The 17,367-nt window shown below is 46.1% G+C and overlaps 1 long non-coding RNA gene across 1 annotated transcript in view; it reads left to right on the top strand.

Annotated features, from left to right (window-relative positions):
- Positions 1-5,529: 5,529 nt before the first annotated feature.
- Positions 5,530-17,367, top strand: part of LOC126994632 (uncharacterized) — a 177,907-nt gene continuing 166,069 nt past the window's right edge. The window contains exon 1 of the long non-coding RNA XR_007749364.1: positions 5,530-7,936. This is a non-coding gene — a long non-coding RNA (uncharacterized LOC126994632). The remainder of the gene's footprint in view (positions 7,937-17,367) is intronic.

Here is a 17,367-nt window from a genome sequence, read left to right as displayed (position 1 = left end):
AGACCAAAACGAATAAGAGAAACGAAGATTAGGGGAATATAAAAAAATAGAAACATTGCAAAAAATAGAAATTAGAAACGAAAAAACAACACACACACACACACACACACACACACACACACACACACACACACACACACACCTACCCTTCTCCCTCCCACACACGAAAAAAAGAAATAAAAAGATAGATAACATAAACTCAGTCCTTAGCAACATCTGTAGTACGCAAGAAGCAGTCAGTCAGTACGAGAGGGAGAGGAAAGGAGGGGAGAGGAATGAGAGAGGAGAGGAGAGGAAGGGGGGGAGAGGAGGGGAAGAGCTTAGGGAGGGTTTTATTGCTCGAAAATTGGAACGTAAAAGTGTAACGCCTCTGTAGCAGCGACGCGACGAAGGGCCTCCACCGCTGCTTCCTCCACACTGGGTCTTAGGGATGTAGGAAGCGCGGAGATACACTAAATAACTGAGCGAAGGAAAAGAAAAAAGACCCAAGAAATAAAGTGACAAAAAGTAACGGATTGTCTATAGAAAAGTTTTGAAGCCATACAAGGTTGATACGAGTTCACAGTTACTTAAGAGGAAGATGAAGAGAAATAAAGTGAATGATAAAATGTTGAAAAGAAAAAGTGATAAAAAGTATAACGTATATCAACAGAGAAGTCGACGCCTCACAAGGTCGATGCGAGTTCATTGTCACTTAGAAGGAAGATGAACAAGAACGAATAGATAAAATAAATGCTAAAATATTGCAGAGTTAAAAGAAGAAAGAGTTAAAGGGACGAAAGCAAGGTCGGCATGTGGGGATGAACTTAATCCGGCCCAGGAACAAGGTCAGGGCGGGCAAGGAAAGGCATCGCGGCAGGAATGAAATAAAAGGAAAAGGAAAAAAAAGGAAAATAGGAGAGGTTGTAAAATGTGGTTATGAAATAGTCTGGGTTCTTTTTTCGGGTTTTATTTTTTAACTATCATCTTTTTTTTTCTTTCTTTCCCTTTTTTCTTTCATTTTTGTTTCTTCTTTTTCATTATCATATTTTTGTTCTTCCTCTTCTTCTTCTTCATCATCCTCTTATTTTCCTTCTTCTTCTTTTTCTTCTTCTTCATCCTCTTCTTTTCCTTCTTCTTTTTCTTCTTCTCCATCATCCTCTTCTTTTCCTTCTTCTTCTTCTTCTTCTTCTTCTTCTTCTTCTTCTTCTTCTTCTTCTTCTTCTTCTTCATCATCATCATCATCATCATCATCCTCTTCTTTCTTCTTTTTCATCTTCTTTTCTTTTTTTCTTCTTCATCTTCCTCATCTTCCTTTTCCTCCTCCTCCTCTTCCTCCTCACGATCGAAGGACAGAGATGATGACGATTTCAAAGGTTTTATTTCCCTTTCACGAGAGATTAAACTGAAGGTCGCGAGGATGGTATTACTCTTTCGACACAGGAGGGAAGGAGGGAGTCTTGAAGCGCGAGGGCAGTACTTTTTAGTGTCCCCCCCCCACAAAAAAAAGTTAGACGCTATACATACTTTTCCTTTGTTATGTTTAAGGTTATATTTAAGAAGTGAAGGTTATGCAAGTCTCAAGGTTAGTGCAGGGGACTAGAGAGAGAGAGAGAGAGAGAGAGAGAGAGAGAGAGAGAGAGAGAGAGAGAGAGAGAGGAAGAAAAAAAAAAGAACGAAAATATCAGAGAGCAGGTGCAGACTATTAAACTGGAAGGAAAAAAAAAGATGAGCAGAGATGAGTAATTTTTTTTATCTCCTGGGTTGGAAGCTCAAGGGTATAATAATAGATTCGTTGATGCTGGATTATCAACTCGAATGTAATAGTTTGTTCGGTAGCTCTGACCCACAAAAATTTGGTTGGTAGCCCGGGATGTAATTTCGATTCGGTTGGTAGCTCTTGTAATGTAGTCTCGTTGGCAGCTCTGGAATAACAAGAGAGACTGTTTTGGTGGTTTTGGATGATATGGTTTAGTTGGTAGTTCTGAAATGAGGTATAGTTAGGTTGGCAGCTCTGTGTTTCCCCTTCCTACGACGCAAAGAGACTATAGGTATACGTTCTATAGTCTCCTTGCTACGACGTATAGGTTACGCACTCACATTTAGGGAAGTCTTCGTAGTGGTTGTGGGTATTTCCTTCGGTACTTTTTTTTAGCCTAATAATATTCTGACAAGGCTTCTGCACCATGAACCTTACACATTTAGTAAAGCCTTCGTAGAGGTTGTGGGTATTTCCTTGTGGAGTTTTTTGAGCCCACTGATAATTTGACAAGGCTTCCACACCATGAACTTAACCCCCCCCCCACTTATGAGAACTCGACTAATCTCCTTTGTGACCTTTGGAAATAGTTATTGAGCCGAAAGTATCTGAATATATGGACGAGTCTCTGAAGAAGGGGGGGCGGAGTATCAAAACACCTGAAACCAAAACTTACAATTATTTCGGCATCTTCGTCTTTTTTTATTAGAAACAGCACGTCGCAGGCATTGTATATCTATAGTTTGCTGTTACCCTTAGCCTACAATATAGCAAGAATAAAAAAGAAAAAGAAACAATTTGGTTGGCAGCACTGGGTTCTTATAGTTTGGTTGACAGCACTTGGATGTAATACTTTGGTTGGTACCCCTGGATTGTAACACCTTGATCGGCAGTTCTGAGATGTAATGTATTTGTTGGTAGCACTGGGGTGTCAAAATAATGTTGGTAACTCGGAGATGTAATAGTTTGGTTGGCATCTATCTAATGGGGGATAGAAAGAGGTGGAAGGAAGGGGAAGATAAAGAGGAGTAGATAAAGATGGGTGAAATGAGGAAAGAAAGCTGGCTGGACACTCTGGGATACATAAAACAGGATACCATAACACTTTGGTTGGTAGCACTGAGGCGTAATAACCTGGTTGGCGGCACTGTAATCCAGGATATCGTAGGAGCATGAAACTTCTGAAGAATGGGAAACCTTACTGTGCCGGGCGGTGGGTGGGGTTTATAATTCGCTTCACGTTTCATATTGTTACGCTCGGCCGAGTCATCGATACATTTCCTCGTAGTGTAGGTGAGTCTGGTGCTGCTAACATGGTGGAAATAATTATAATACATTTTTTTTCTGTGTACGCGGATTAAAGACGTAGAATGAAGAGGGGTTACCAGTACATTATAATAAAGTAAATAGAAAAAAAAAACTATCGATGTTACCTGAAGATGGATTTTCATAAGTTCTGAAGGATCTTTCGTAGTATGTACATATTATGGCGACATCACTTCATATCGCGATTGTACATGTACAGAATTGTTTAACGAACCAGCTGGGGCAAAACACCAAATTGTTATATCCGGAAATTCGTTATATCCAAAGGCATTACTGGATACAAGGAACAATATAAGATTAAGCAATATATTAGTTACAGCAGATGATATTGTTTTGCCACATAATATTAACATGCTAATTGCACATATCTTTATCATCTAATAACAACTTGTAATAAAGTCTGGTTTGGTTCAGGAGCTGTATTATTATGGTACAAGTATCTGAATTTCGTTATGGGTTCGTTATATAAATGGTTTACTGTATAGATCAATTCAGTAACAAATGGACAAATGGTGTTCAGGATACATCTAACAACACAAGTTCCCTCCATTACTCCTGCTATCCGCGACGAGTACGCTCAAAAAGTTAAAAAGAGAAGCCTTTCAACCAAGACTGATATACTTTGCATCTGCGTGGGCTCAGCGTGGCGGAAGCTGAGTCAGATAAATGCTTTCGCTAACGTCGGGGAAAAAGTTGCCCTGGTGCGCGAGTGGCCGAAAGTTTGTAACAAATTACCTGGGACTGCTGCTAAAGGGAGAAAACATATATAAGGATGTCCTCGAGAGCCGCTCAGGTGTGGGTGTGTGCGTGTGTCTCAATTTGTAAAGGGAAAAATGTCTGAATTGTAGTGTAAGTGTACCGAGTGCAGATAGATAACGATAAAGAGATAGATAGATAGATAGATAAAAAGACAGATAGATAGATATATAGATAGATAAATAGATATAATGTAGTTTGGAGAGAGAGAGAGAGAGAGAGAGAGAGAGAGAGAAAGGAGAGGCATTATCACTCTTGACACATTAGTAGAATCACTTGTACAAAACGAAGGAAATTCATCTCTCTCTCTCTCTCTCTCTTTTTTTTTCTTTCTTTATTTTTACATCTTCCATATTGTAAATGGGTACATATATGTCGATGAGCGGGCAACGGCCCGCCGCTGTGGGTCTCTCTCTCTCTCTCTCTCTCTCTCTCCACTGTCAATAGCCTGCTGACACTCTCCATTATTCCCTAATTCAATAATCGCCTTTCACTCAGGTGATTTAATCTCAAAAGGCTTTAAAAACATCCTTGAACAACCTAGAAACTTTTTTTTCTTTTTTTTTCTTGTTTCCGTTTTCTCGATCGTTCAGGCGTTCACTATTTTTTTTCTTTAGTGCTTAATTTTCTTTCTTCTTTACTTTTCTTTTTTCTTTCTTTATTATTTTTTCTTTACTTATTTGTCTGTCTTTATTTCTGATTAGTTTTTCTATCTTCTCTTTTCTTTCCTTCATTCTTTCTTTCCTTTCTTTCCTCTCTTCTTCCTTCTCTCCTTCCTGTTGCCTTCCATTTTTCGTGTTTCCTTTCCTTCCTTCCTTCCTTCATTGATTCTTTAATTCCATCCCTCCCTCCGTCCTTCCTTTTCTTAATCTCATATTTATACGTTACAGGTAAGGAAGAGATCACCTGAGTTGCATCCTGTCACCTTCCCGGGCTTCTAATTAGCGGTGTGATCAGGTGCCAGGTAGGAGCTGCACCGACGCCGTGACCTTGATGAGAGGTTATCAGCAGGTGACTCCGATAGCAGCAGGTAACAGTAGAATCAGTAGCCGTAGCACTATTATTATTATCTTTATTATTATTGTCTGTTATTTTCGTTTGTTGTTGTTGTTGTTGTTGTTGTTGTTGTTGTTGTTGCAGAAAGAGAGAGAAATAATAACAATCGAAATTAGCCAAGGTGGGTCGGAGCGGGGCTGGGCGGGGCGACTGAGAGGTGAGCAGGGGGAGTTTGGGGCGGGGAGGGGAGAAGGATGGGAGGCAGGGCGAGGTGAGATGAGGTGAGGAGAGCGGGAGAGTCGAGAGGGGACGGGGGGGGGGGGGGTTATGTGACTGGGGTGAGCTGAGGGGGGAGGGAGGGGGGCTGGGGGGTTATATGAATAGGGGTGAGCTAAGTGAGGGGGTGGGAGGGATGGGAAAAGGGGGGTTATGTGATTGGGGTGAGGTAATCGGGAAGGGGGGATGGGGGTGGGATAAGGGGGGTGTAATGTGATTGGGGTGAGGTGAGCGGGAGGGGGAAAGGGAGGGAAGAAATGGGGGTTATAATGTGATTGGGGTGAGGTGAGTGGGAGGGGGAGGGGGGATAAGTGGGGGGTGTTATGAAATTGGGGTGAGGTGAGTAGGAGGGGGAGGGGGGAGAAGTGGGGGGTGTTATGAGATTGTGGTGAGGTGAGCGGAGGGAGGGCGGGACTGAGGTGACCCCGGCGGGAGGCGAAGGAGGGGCGGGACTGAGGTGAGCTGAGCGGGAGGGGCGGGACTGAGGTGAGCCGGGCCGGGGCGGGAGGGCGGTGCACCGGTGTGGCGCGGTGGCCGGACGCCCCACAATCAATACGGCCCACGCCCCTGGGCGGACCCACAGCAGCAGCACCGCCGCCACACCGCCTAGCCACCGCCCAGACCCTGCCAGCGCCGCGGCGGCCGAACACGCGCTGCCGCTGCTCCGCACAGGGCACAGTCTTTTATGTTGTTTGTGTTTGTTGTCAGGCTTTTGTACGGTTTGTTGGAAACTGCACCTGGCTCGCCAGATCTACCACCCACTCTCTCGCACCACCACACCCACGACCGCACCAACACTGACTGTTTACTTGCCGCTTTACGGACGCACCGCATTCTGACTTTGAGTTAATGTGTTTTTCCTTTACGTGTGTTGCACCACGACAACTGCTGACGCCACGCTCAGCGGCACCACCTGCACCTTGCACCTGCACCACTTGCACCTCCACCATCACCACCACCAGCACCAGCACCACCACTACCACCACCTCCCACCACTCCCCACCCCCCCACCACCACCACTACTTAAGTCACCGTCACCACTTCACGTGCACCGCGCCCAGGCAACGCCCACCGTCACCTCTGCTCCTGACAGCGGCAGCAGCAGCAGCAGCAGCAGGAGCAGCGTGCACCTCAGCCTGGTGGGGGCGTCAATAGTGAAGTAAGGGGGCGGGTGGGAGACGCGCTCCTTAAAGCTGCAGTCACACACCCCCACGCGGCAGGGCCTCGGCACGCCACTCCCGCCCTTACGCCGCCTCGCCGCGAGGGCCGCCTCCCCATGCACCACCTGGCTCATATTGATTGTGATACCTGAATGTGATGAGTGAATAATTGCCCAAATAACACCTGCTCGCACGGCACGTAGCGTTTGACCACCAAAACACTGATATGCACCTGCAATGATGAAACTATAAACGTCTTCCTTAATCATAGTAGTCGACAAAGCAGGATCATCATCCTCATCCTCACCGAGAAGCACAACTGCCACGATTTATCTTCCAGTGACGCACAAGTTAATTCTGCACCGGCCCGTGGCGCCACTAGGTTAGGAACACTTTCCCACGAGGAAAACTTTGACACAAGGCAGAAGACCGCCGCCTGATGAGGCGGTGAGCTGGCGACGACAACAACTCGAGGCGCCGTGAGAGCCACGCCGCCACACCTGCCACTCCGCCTCCCTCCCTGGCTCTCCGCGCCCTGGCACTCTCGCTCAGCATGGCACTCGCCGGACGCCGCGGCCAAGCACACCGTATGCACCTCAACACGCGAGGCTCATGAGCGGTCTTGGTGATCAGCTCGCAAGTCTTCCCCCTCACGTGTCCACATGTTTGTTTGTTTGTCCGTGAGCCTCGGCGAGTCGCTCTGATAAGCCTGATCAGAAGCCTCACACTAGATAGGTCACCTGACACCACAGACACGCTTCCTGCGTTCGCCCAGGCAGCATCAGCGTCTTCCTGATCCGCAGTGCTGACATTCTTCCATTATATGACATAAGGTATTTCCTCCAAGGCTTCCTGACAAGATTTTCCCGCACGCAGCAGCAGCAGCAGCAGCAGCAGCAAGAGCACGAGCGCTGCAGAGGCCGCGATGCTACATGTCCCCAGAGCGTCAAACACTGCACCTCCCCAAGTTGTATGCTGAGACGCACTTCACTGAACACTTGAATTTGAAATAATGAAGAGGAGTGAACTGTCAACATTTTTTTTCACGCCTCAGACAAAAGTTTGAGAGGCAAGCTCTTATATTTCTAAACTTTTGTTACAAAGTTGGCAATTGGGACATTTTCCTGTGGGAGCTCAAATCTGGAAGCCGCAAGAGGCTGTCTAGTAGATCAAGTTTTGTAGTGTAAAGGAAATTTTTGTTATTTCCTGTGAAATATTTTTTGATTAACTGATTGGAAATACTCTATGAAGTAGATTTACCGTACCTATAAGTTTGTGTAGCGGAATGATAGATACTTGCTAGAGTGTAAGCACACGTAGACTCTGAAACCTATTTTGTAACGCTGGCAAAGCCCCGAGGAGACAGGCGCTGGCAGGGGACTGACGTGAACACTTCAAACCCACTCGATGCCCTGAACTCTGAAAAAAAAAGAAAAAAAAAATGCTTCTGGCTTGATATACATAGCTTTCCGCAACTTAAGGGTGTGAAACTTGGCTTCCAAGAGTTAAGTGGCCTTAGACACAGCTGTAAGTGAATTACTCAAGATCGCCAACGCGCACATGCACACATATAGTGCGAAAATAGTCGAATATTGCTTGTGCGTGCAAGAAATTTATTCCTTTTAGTATAGTGTGGCAGCCATGCTCCAAGGACCTGAGTGAACCATGAGTACCTGCGCTGAAGGTAAGTCACCTGTGTGTGTGTGTGTGTGTGTGTGTGTGTGTGTGTGTGTATGTGCGCGCTGCATGCGCGGGCGCGGGCTGGGAAGTGTGTCCGTGCGTTGGCATGGCGGGCATGTTATCACAGCCTGGCCAGCCTTCACGCCCGACGCATCCCGTCAGCCTGGCAGCTCCCAGCCACCTGAGCCGGTCCGAAATCCGGGAATATTACTCTCGAGCAAGTCCTGTTTCCTTATTCACATGCAAGTGAGCGAGGCGCGGAGGGGCGGCGCAAGATGCCTCCCAAGCGTTGCACGTGTCGGGCGGGGGCGTGCCTGGCCTGCGGAGTGAGGAGAGGCCCGCCCGCTGGCAACACTCGGATGGGTTAGGACGCGCAGGGTGACTCGACGACAACTGGCGGGGTTTATCACGGCGATTAGAGGACATTACACGCGGAAAATTAACTGGCACTGGAGAGGGGCAAGAGGGAGGCAAAGTGAGGCAGGTGAGGGGAAAGAGCGGGGGCAGGTGGAGGGTTTAGGGGAGGGTGGAGGGCCTGTGGTGGTGGTGGTGGTGGTTGAAGTGGAGGTGAGCTGCGTGGATGAAGCTTTGGATATACCTGTACCACGCCCTTATTATTTCTTCTTCTTCGTATTCTCTCCCTCTTCCTCCTCCACCTCCTCCTCCTCCTCCTCCACATAAATGATATAATGCAACGCAGAAAAAATCAGGTAGTGTTGCTGGGCGTCACTTGCATGTCATCCAGTCTATATCCTCCTCCTCCCACACACACACACACACACACACACACACACAAGGATAATTCGTCCTGCACGCTATTTTAAAATAAAGCTCGTGTTGCAAGAGCTTATTTGAGAAGGAAGAAGAGGAGGAAGATGTGAAGAGAGGGAAGAGTAAGGGGAAGCCTAAAAAGGAGCGAAACAAGAGGAACAAAATTGAAGTATGTATAGGAAGTGTAAGAGGAGGAGGAGGAGAAGAAGGAGTTGAGGAAGGGAAGAGGGTGAGGAGGAGAACGAAGACTAGAATAAGAGCAGGAGAAAGAACGAGAAGAGGAGGAGGAGGAGGAGGAGGAGGAAGAAGAGCAAGAGGAGGAGGAGGGTGAACAATTTGGTCTCATCTCGCATGCCGCCTTCGGGAGGGGCGTGGCGATCAGGGGCTGTGTGGACGGCAGTGAAAATCTCCTCAGCTCACACCGCGTCGCCTCTCCATCCTCTCAGCGTGTTTGCCCTCCCGCCCCGCCCCTCAGGGAAAAGCACATGTGTCAACAGTGTGTTATTGTACACCGCAGGATGGCAGTGACCGCCCCTTGACGGAGGAGAGCGGTGCCTCCCTACTCCCTCCTACCCCTTCCTCCTCTGTACCTGATCCCCCCTTGCTCGTCCTCCTCCTACCTAATCCCCTCCCACCTGTGTCTGCTCCTGCCTCCCCTTCCTCTTCCTCCTCCTCCTTCCACCTGTCTTATGTATCTCCTCTCCTCATTTCCCCTATTTTTATCTCCTCTTCCTAACTCCTTTTCCTCCTTCTCCACCTCTTCCTCATGTCTGCTCCTCCTCCTCTCTTCTGTATCTCCACTTGTCTCCACTTTTTACTCTCCATTTCCCCTCTTTTTATCTCCTCTTACTCCACTTCTCTAATCTCCGTCTCCTTTTCCTCACTCTCCACCTCGTCCTCATGTCTGCTTCTCCTCCTCTTTTCTGTATCTCCACTTGTCTCCACTTTTTACTCTCCATTTCCCCTCTTTTTATCTCCTCTTACTCCACTTCTCTAATCTCCGTCTCCATTTCTTCCTTCTCCACCTCTTCCCCTTGTCTCCTCCTGCCCCTCCTCCCCCCCTCGTCCTCTCCTCCTCCTCCTCCTCTTCTGTCTTGTTCTTGCTTTTGTTCTTGTTCTTTTCATTGCTCATCCTTCGGTGCTTCTTCCTCGTTTTTATCCTTCTTCCTCCTCCACACGCTTTTATTTTGTTTCGTTCTTTCTTTTCGTTCAGGCTCTTTCCCTCGTGTGTTTTTGTGTCTTAATCCACGAGACCATGAATGTTTAATAGGTTAATTGAGAGTATGTTGCTTGTGTGTGTGTGTGTGTGTGTGTGTGTGTGTGTGTGTCTCTCTCTCTCTCTCTCTCTCTCTCTCTCTCTCTCTCTCTCTCTCTCTCTCTCTTAACAGTGTCTTTATAGCCGTATCTGCTGTATCATGCGTGTAGGTGTTCAAGATAGACGACATAACCATTGTATAGACGACTCAATCTCCTTGTATCGAGCGCGCCGTGTCGACTCATAGGAGCATCATAATAGACGATTTGGTCTCGCTGGAAAAGAGCATGTAGGAGGGGAATTAGCAGCTTGTTATTGGGCCGTACGTTAAAAGTGCAGTCACATTTGCATTGAGCATCGACCTATAACTAGATAACAAGGCGCATTACCATAGCAATGACCGCTGTTTTGTATGCGGCAAGGGCTAAGTTACTAGTGATGAGAGAGAGAGAGAGAGAGAGAGAGAGAGAGAGAGAGAGAGAGAGAGAGAGAGAGAGAGATGAATATATACGAGATGTTTACTGGTGAAAAAAACAAGTCCTGACACGTTGTTTGAAATAGAAACTGCAAATTACGCAGCTTGGATGTAAAAGTTAACCCACAACCTTGATTTAGGAGCCGTTCACAGGGGAGGCTGAGCGAATCTGTGGCAATGAACACGCTGAAGGAGGAGGGGCTTTTGGTTCTAATAGGGCTTGTTGTTCTTATTGGGCTTGTTGTTCTTATCGGGGTTGTTGTTCTTATCGGGCTTGTTGTTCTTATCGGGGTTGTTATTCTTATCGGGCTTGTTGTTCTTATCGGGGTTGTTATTTTTATCGGGCTTGTTCTTCTTATCGGGCTTGTTGTTGTTATCGGGCTTGTTGTTTTTATCGGGCTTGTTGTTCCTATCGGGCATGTTCTTATCGGGCTTTTTGTTGTTATCGGGTTTGTTGTTCTTATCGGGCTTTTTGTTCTTATCGGGCTTTTTGTTTTTATCGGGCTTCTTTTCATTTGGCTTTTTGATTTCAGATTTTTAGGCTTTTTTCGTGTCATTTTTTTTTTTTTTTGTCTTTGCCCTTGAGCTGTTTTCCATGCTGTAAAAAAAGAGGAAAACAGAGGCAAAGACGTCACGTTATACAGATCCAACTTTCTGTGCCTTCAGCTTCTTGTATAGAGTCATGTGTTCTCGGTGTGTGTGTGTGTGTGTGTGTGTGTGTGTGTGTGTGTTGGGGGAGGTTATTATTTCCACGACTTTCTTGGGTTCGTCTATTTTTCACCCATGGATTTAGGTTCTTAGAGAGGGAAGAGAATCCAAGTCCACATAATCAAACGACTTCTTGGGATCGCCTGTTTTCACCCATGGATTTAGGTTCTTAGTGAGGGAAGAGAATCCAAGTCCACATAATCAAACGACTTCTTGGGATCGCCTGTTTTCACCCATGGATTTAGGTTCTTAGTGAGGGAAGAGAATCCAAGTCCACATACTCAATCTTACGAGTTTCAGAAATACGGAAACTTGCAGATACGACCTGGAAGGAAAAAAAAGACTGGGTACGTATATATTCGCGGTATGGCACACGCACACACACACAAACGCACACACAGACACACCCCTGGCAGGAAGAAGGGCGGGGCATGGGTCAAGAACCTCATAAAGTCGTGCACACATATATATCTGCCTCATAAACTGGTGAGTAATTGCATCCAAGTATACCTGTCTCCTCACATCCCCCTCCCTCCCTCACCCACGGTCACTCACCTGCGCATACATCCACACACAGGTGACAAAAGCAGGTGTGTGGATTACAGATGGGTGTGTGTGTAAGGTGTGGGGGGTGGAAGGCGATGGTTGGGCGAGTGGTGGATGAGTGGTAGGGGCATAGGTGGTTGGTGGGTGACGGGTAGATGGGTGAGGTCAGGTCTGGTGGTGGGTGAGGAATAATGGTTTTCCCGAAGAAGGGGAAGAAGGGGAGGGGGGTGAGTGGGATGAGTGGTGGATGAGTGGTAGGGGCATAGGTGGTTGGTGGGTGACGGGTAGATGGGTGAGGTCAGGTCTGGTGGTGGGTGAGGAATAATGGTTTTCCCGAAGAAGGGGGTGAAGGGGAGGGGGTGACTGGGGCGAGGGAGGGGGGCGGGGGCCATGGGTGGGGTTGCCTGAGCTGACCACACCCATCCCGTCTTGGCCTTGCCCTTGAGCCCTGCAAAACTAGACCCTCCGAGGCGGCAGGTGTTAAGGCGAGGTCACAGGTGAAAAATGAGAGGCTAAAAATAACGCGAAACAAAAGGGAGGAAATGAAAAGGCGACCAGAACAGATTTTTAAACACGACTCGCCTTACATAATCGAATTGCTTTTACGATCCGATTCCAAACTAATTATTGAAAAAAAATCTGAATACATTGAGGCGTCTATATATGATTCAATTCTAAACTAGTCAAAACATATTTATGATCCTATTTTTTTGCATAAGAGACATGAGGATTGATAAGAAAACCTGTATTCCAATCATTATTATTATTATTATTATTATTATTATTATTATTATTATTATTATTATTATTATTATTATTATTATCATGGTTCCTTTTGCTCTTCGGGGAAAACAAGGACGAAGGTTAAAGGGAAGAGATATATTCATGGCTTGTGGCACGCGCCTTCCACGCCTTATAGAGACAGGGGAGGAGGGAAGGAGGGGAGATGTGGAGAGGGGAGGGGTGAGGAGGGGAAGGGAAGAGAGGGGGAAGGAGGCAGGAAGGGAGGGAGGAGGGGAAGATATGGAGAGAGGAGGGGAGGGAGGGAGGCAGGGACAGGGCTAGTGGAAGAGAGCGAGAGAGGGAGGGAGGGGGAAGAGGGGTAAGTAGGTGGGGGAAGGGAAGGGGTAATAGGATGGTGGGATGGATGGAAGTGGGGGGGGAGTAATATCTTTGCCGAAGCTGAATCGGTCACAAACACTATTTTACTACTACTACTACTACTACTACTACTGACAGAATGAGTACGTCAATTTTCACTTAATACAGAACAAAAGGAATAATTGATGTAGGAACGCCGAAAGATTCACGTAATTTGTTCGAAGCAAGTCGTTTTAGCTCAACTCATGGACTGAAACGCAGACGCTACCCGGGAGATCACATCCACCAATCAGAACATAGTTTATGTCACGTGTCACTGGAGCCGCGATTTGATTGGATGCTGTTGAGAGTGATGAGCCAATGGCGTTCGAGATTTTAGAGGTCGCCAGGATGAGCCGCAGGCTGTCCCATTACGCCGCGGGTACACGAGTCGGTCGGATCTTTATCATTTTACCTTTTTTTCTGTGATTTTCGCGCGTCCTGCTGTCGATGTGGTTCCCTCCTTCTATCGAGTAAGTGTTAAGAGTTCCCTAGGTTTGTTTGGCGGAGTGGGAAGTGTAGCCTAGATGTCTGTTTGTCAGGATGTGCATTAGTTTTTATCTTCCTCCTCCTCCTGACACGCTGCCACCCTCACCGGCGGCCATGATACACTCCGGTGCATCTTTCTTCTATTATACTTCGTTTTTGATATTCGCGTCTTCGGTCAATTTTTTTTACGCCATAAGGGAAGTTAAAGGTGATCAGGGGTATTGGACGCGCGAGATTGCTGTATTTCCTCTATTGATGTTGTAGTTGAACCATTTTTATGCTTCCCGTTTTCCATTCTCGACGTCAGCCATTCCCATCTCCACCCCGGCCACCGTTGTCTGATTATCGTACTCAAAGCATTGTATTTACCGGTTTCTGACGCCTAACTATTGCCAAGAAACATCAGGAATTAACTATTTTAAAGACAAATATTAATGGATCTCGTTATTGGGGCCCAGGAGACAGTTTTTGGGTCAGAAGTCGCTAAATATAAGAGGCTGAGTACGACAATCTGGCAACGTTGACTCCGGCGCGTGCTCAGTCAAAGCTCCACAGTCCACACACAAGTATACCCCCACATTCCCACACCCAGGCGTCCCCAAGCTTTGACAATGTTGAATCCCTGCACACTGAAGACGTGGGTGGCGCGAGGTGTCTCTCCCGTCGTTTATATGCAGATAAATGAGGCTGAATATAATGTGCGGAGGAGCGGAGACACCGAGCCGAGTACCGCCCGCCACGATAGACACTCAGTTGATATTCTAACAAGCACATGGCGGCTCAGCGGGACATTAGCGTCACTTAGTCCTGCGTTTTATATCCTTGAGGCGGCTTTTGGCTCGCTCGTGTTTTATTGTTCTGGATTATTTATTGCTTCTTGTTTGTCCGGGTAATATTCCTGCCCTCAACGCTGAACACTAATGGCGGTGCGGGTGTCAGGGCTAACGACCGAGACCGCTGCTTGCTTTGATGGTTGTTATATCTGCGTCTTTAGTGAGCTTGACGCCGTCGCTGATTTATTACTCGATCAAAATGCTACTTAAAGGAATGGAAAGTTGTACAGTTTCGTTTAGTCGGCGCAACATCTGTGGTCATATGCCGGAGAGAGGCAGAAGGGGTAGGAATTATAGGCGGAATGGAGGAATAGAGAATTTGCAGAGGATTAAATACATACTTATGATTTAAAGTTAAGGAAAAATAGCATAGTACTCTGATCCGGTTGTTACCTGTTACCGTAGGATGACATTATTCCTTTGTTCGAAATGTGAGGAAAATTTATGCATATCCTTCGCTCTTGACAACCTCCGTAAGATTAATAAGAAGGATTACTTAACTCGGTTGTTGTATGTATCATGCGTGAACGTGTGGATATCGTTACCGTATCCCTCGTGGCTGTGATAACAATGTTCTGCCCCTGAATCATGGAGTCTTGAAGGCGACGCGAATTTAATAACCATCGTACCGAGAAACAAGTGGTGGAGGAGGGAGGGGTGAGCCGCGTCTCTCTCTCTCTCTCTCTCTCTCTAACCCTGTGATGGCTGTCAGTAAGGAGGGAAGGGAATGGGGGCGGATGGAAGGGCAGGGGAAGGAGGGAGGATCGGAGGAAAGGGAACAGGAGGAAGAGGAGGAAACTAGGTGAAATGTGATCGTTGTTGAGTAGGACACAGTGAGGATTCCATACAGGTCGTATTATGCATAAATTGTTCGTAAATAGGTCGTGATCTTGCATATATCTTGGTGTGTGTGTGTCTGAGAGAGAGAGAGAGAGAGAGAGAGAGAGAGAGAGAGAGAGAGAGAGAGAGACGAAGGCCGTGTAACAAGAGATAAAAAAAGTGGGTTGGGTAGGAGAGGATGATTGTGACGGATGCGTATAGAGAAAAACGAAAAGGAGGAGAAGGAGAAAGAAGAAGGAAAAGAAGAGAAGGAGCTTAGTTATCCCACGCAGACCCGTCATGCGGATGGACCTAGTCATGCATACCGGCATAGGAGGCTGGGGCGTGTAGGATACCAAGGCGTCTCAGGAGATTGCGTGCCCGGAGTCCTGCTGTCATTGCTTTTCTACGTGGGGTGTTCAGTTGAAGGATGTTGAGGATGTTGATGAATTTAGTATGATAACAAGGATGCTGCGGAGATTGAGTGCCCGTAGTTTTGCTGTTATTGTTTTGCTACGTTGGGTGTTCAGTTGAAGGATGTTAAGGATGTTAGTGAGTTTAATACGATAACAAGGATGCTGCGGAGATTGCGTGCCCGTAGTTTTGCTGTTTAGTTTTGTTACGTGAGGTTATGAAGTGCTGTTGTGTTGAAGGATATTAAGGATGTTTGTAAGTTTGATACGATGTCAAGGATGCTGTTTGGTGTGTAATATTTTCAAGGTTTTCTATGATACTAAAGATACCAGCAAATGATATGGAAGGATACGCACTTTCATCATCATCATCATTATCTAAGCCTATCATTAGTTACCTGCAGGACAAAGGTCTTTCCCAACGTTCTCCATCTCTCAGTCTATCATTGTTGCCCCATCCTGCTTCGGCAAAGGGTCTAATTAAATTTCTTCACTTGCTTTTCTTGTCGGTCGTGACCCTGGGTTGTCACTGTTACTTTGATCGTACAATTGGACACTAGAAATGTCAAAAGGTACTTGCAAGATGCCAGGAATATAGATTGTTGGCTAATAGGATTTTAAGATTACATAGCATACTAAATAGGTCAGGAATTCTTAGTAGGTCCTGTAGGATATTAATCTGTTTACAAGTCTCGTGGTAAGATAGACGACGGCGATAAGGTCAGGACGGCACCGGGGTACTAATGAGCTTCAGTACCGGGATGCAAGACGTCGAGTGTCGGGAAGGTATGCGGAAGAGTACTGGGCGCAGGGTGATGCAATGGAGCTGGGCGTCGCAAAAAAATAGATTAAGGCTACTTTTTTTTTTTTTTTTTTTTTTTTTTACAGCAGAGGAGACAGTGCAAGGGCGTAAAAAAAAGAAAACAATAATGAAAAAAAAAAAAAAGCCCGCTACTTACAGGGTTATATTTGATATCAATTTACCTGTTACTGAGAAATCTGTTTATTCAGTTTAATTAGAGTATTGAATCACCTTATTGACGATTTTTTTGGATTTGGATAATTTTAAAGTAATGTTATTGAAGTATTTGTTCATATCGTAATTTATGAGAACGAAGCTTGAGTGATGTAACTTGGTACTTGATGATTTTGATGATGATGAATTTGTGAACGATCTACGGTTATTAGTTTACAGGTTTATTTACTACATCTAATCACCATCATATTCTGTCGTGGCTCTGTATCCGCCTCCTCGCACCTTTGTTTGAGTGGCCGCGGGGCACTGCATGGTTGGCGGCGCGCACGTCCGCTAGGTGGCATGACGGGCGGCACGCGGGTAGGGCGGGGCCAGGCTGTCAGACTCTTATATTGTGAGTCTGTGAACGCGCCATCAGAATGCGAGTTATTGTTTCATTAGTGCCTTTTGCTTTTATTCTTATGATCTGCGTTGCGTTGATAAAATATTCGGTTTTGATTGCGCTCAGATACTATGTTAAAGGTTTTCTTTTATTAACTGCTCAGAAATAACTTCCTTTTTTCGTCTTCTTTTGCATTTTCGAAATTGGACACGTGCGCTGCATCCAATTTTGTTCGTTTCTTCAATTGCATCGCCGATCCCGATTAACGTCTGTGCATTTCTCTGTGTTAATAGTTAAAGTTAGGTCGTGGTTATATTGTCCGTCTGCATTTTATTTTTTCAGTACTATAATCTGTTCACTTAAGTCTGACCCAAGCTGACAACATAAACCTAAGCGTGTTCGTAAGCACAGTGCAGATTAGCAGAAAGTGTTGCGTGAGGTAAACACAAACAGAGGTTAAAGAAAACTTGGAAGCCATAGCAGTAGTCGATCAGCACTCAGCTTGCAAACACGCTAAGGTTTATGTTGTCAGCTTGGGTCGGACTTAAGTAAACAGACTCTAATCACCTTAATTTAGATGCCATATATAAGGCATCTTTTTTACACTGCGTCAAATTACCGCTAATAA

The sequence above is a fragment of the Eriocheir sinensis genome, chromosome 7 (genome assembly GCF_024679095.1).
Source record: "Eriocheir sinensis breed Jianghai 21 chromosome 7, ASM2467909v1, whole genome shotgun sequence".
Taxonomy (NCBI): domain Eukaryota; kingdom Metazoa; phylum Arthropoda; class Malacostraca; order Decapoda; family Varunidae; genus Eriocheir; species Eriocheir sinensis.
This window is presented reverse-complemented; position numbering and strand designations above follow the sequence as displayed.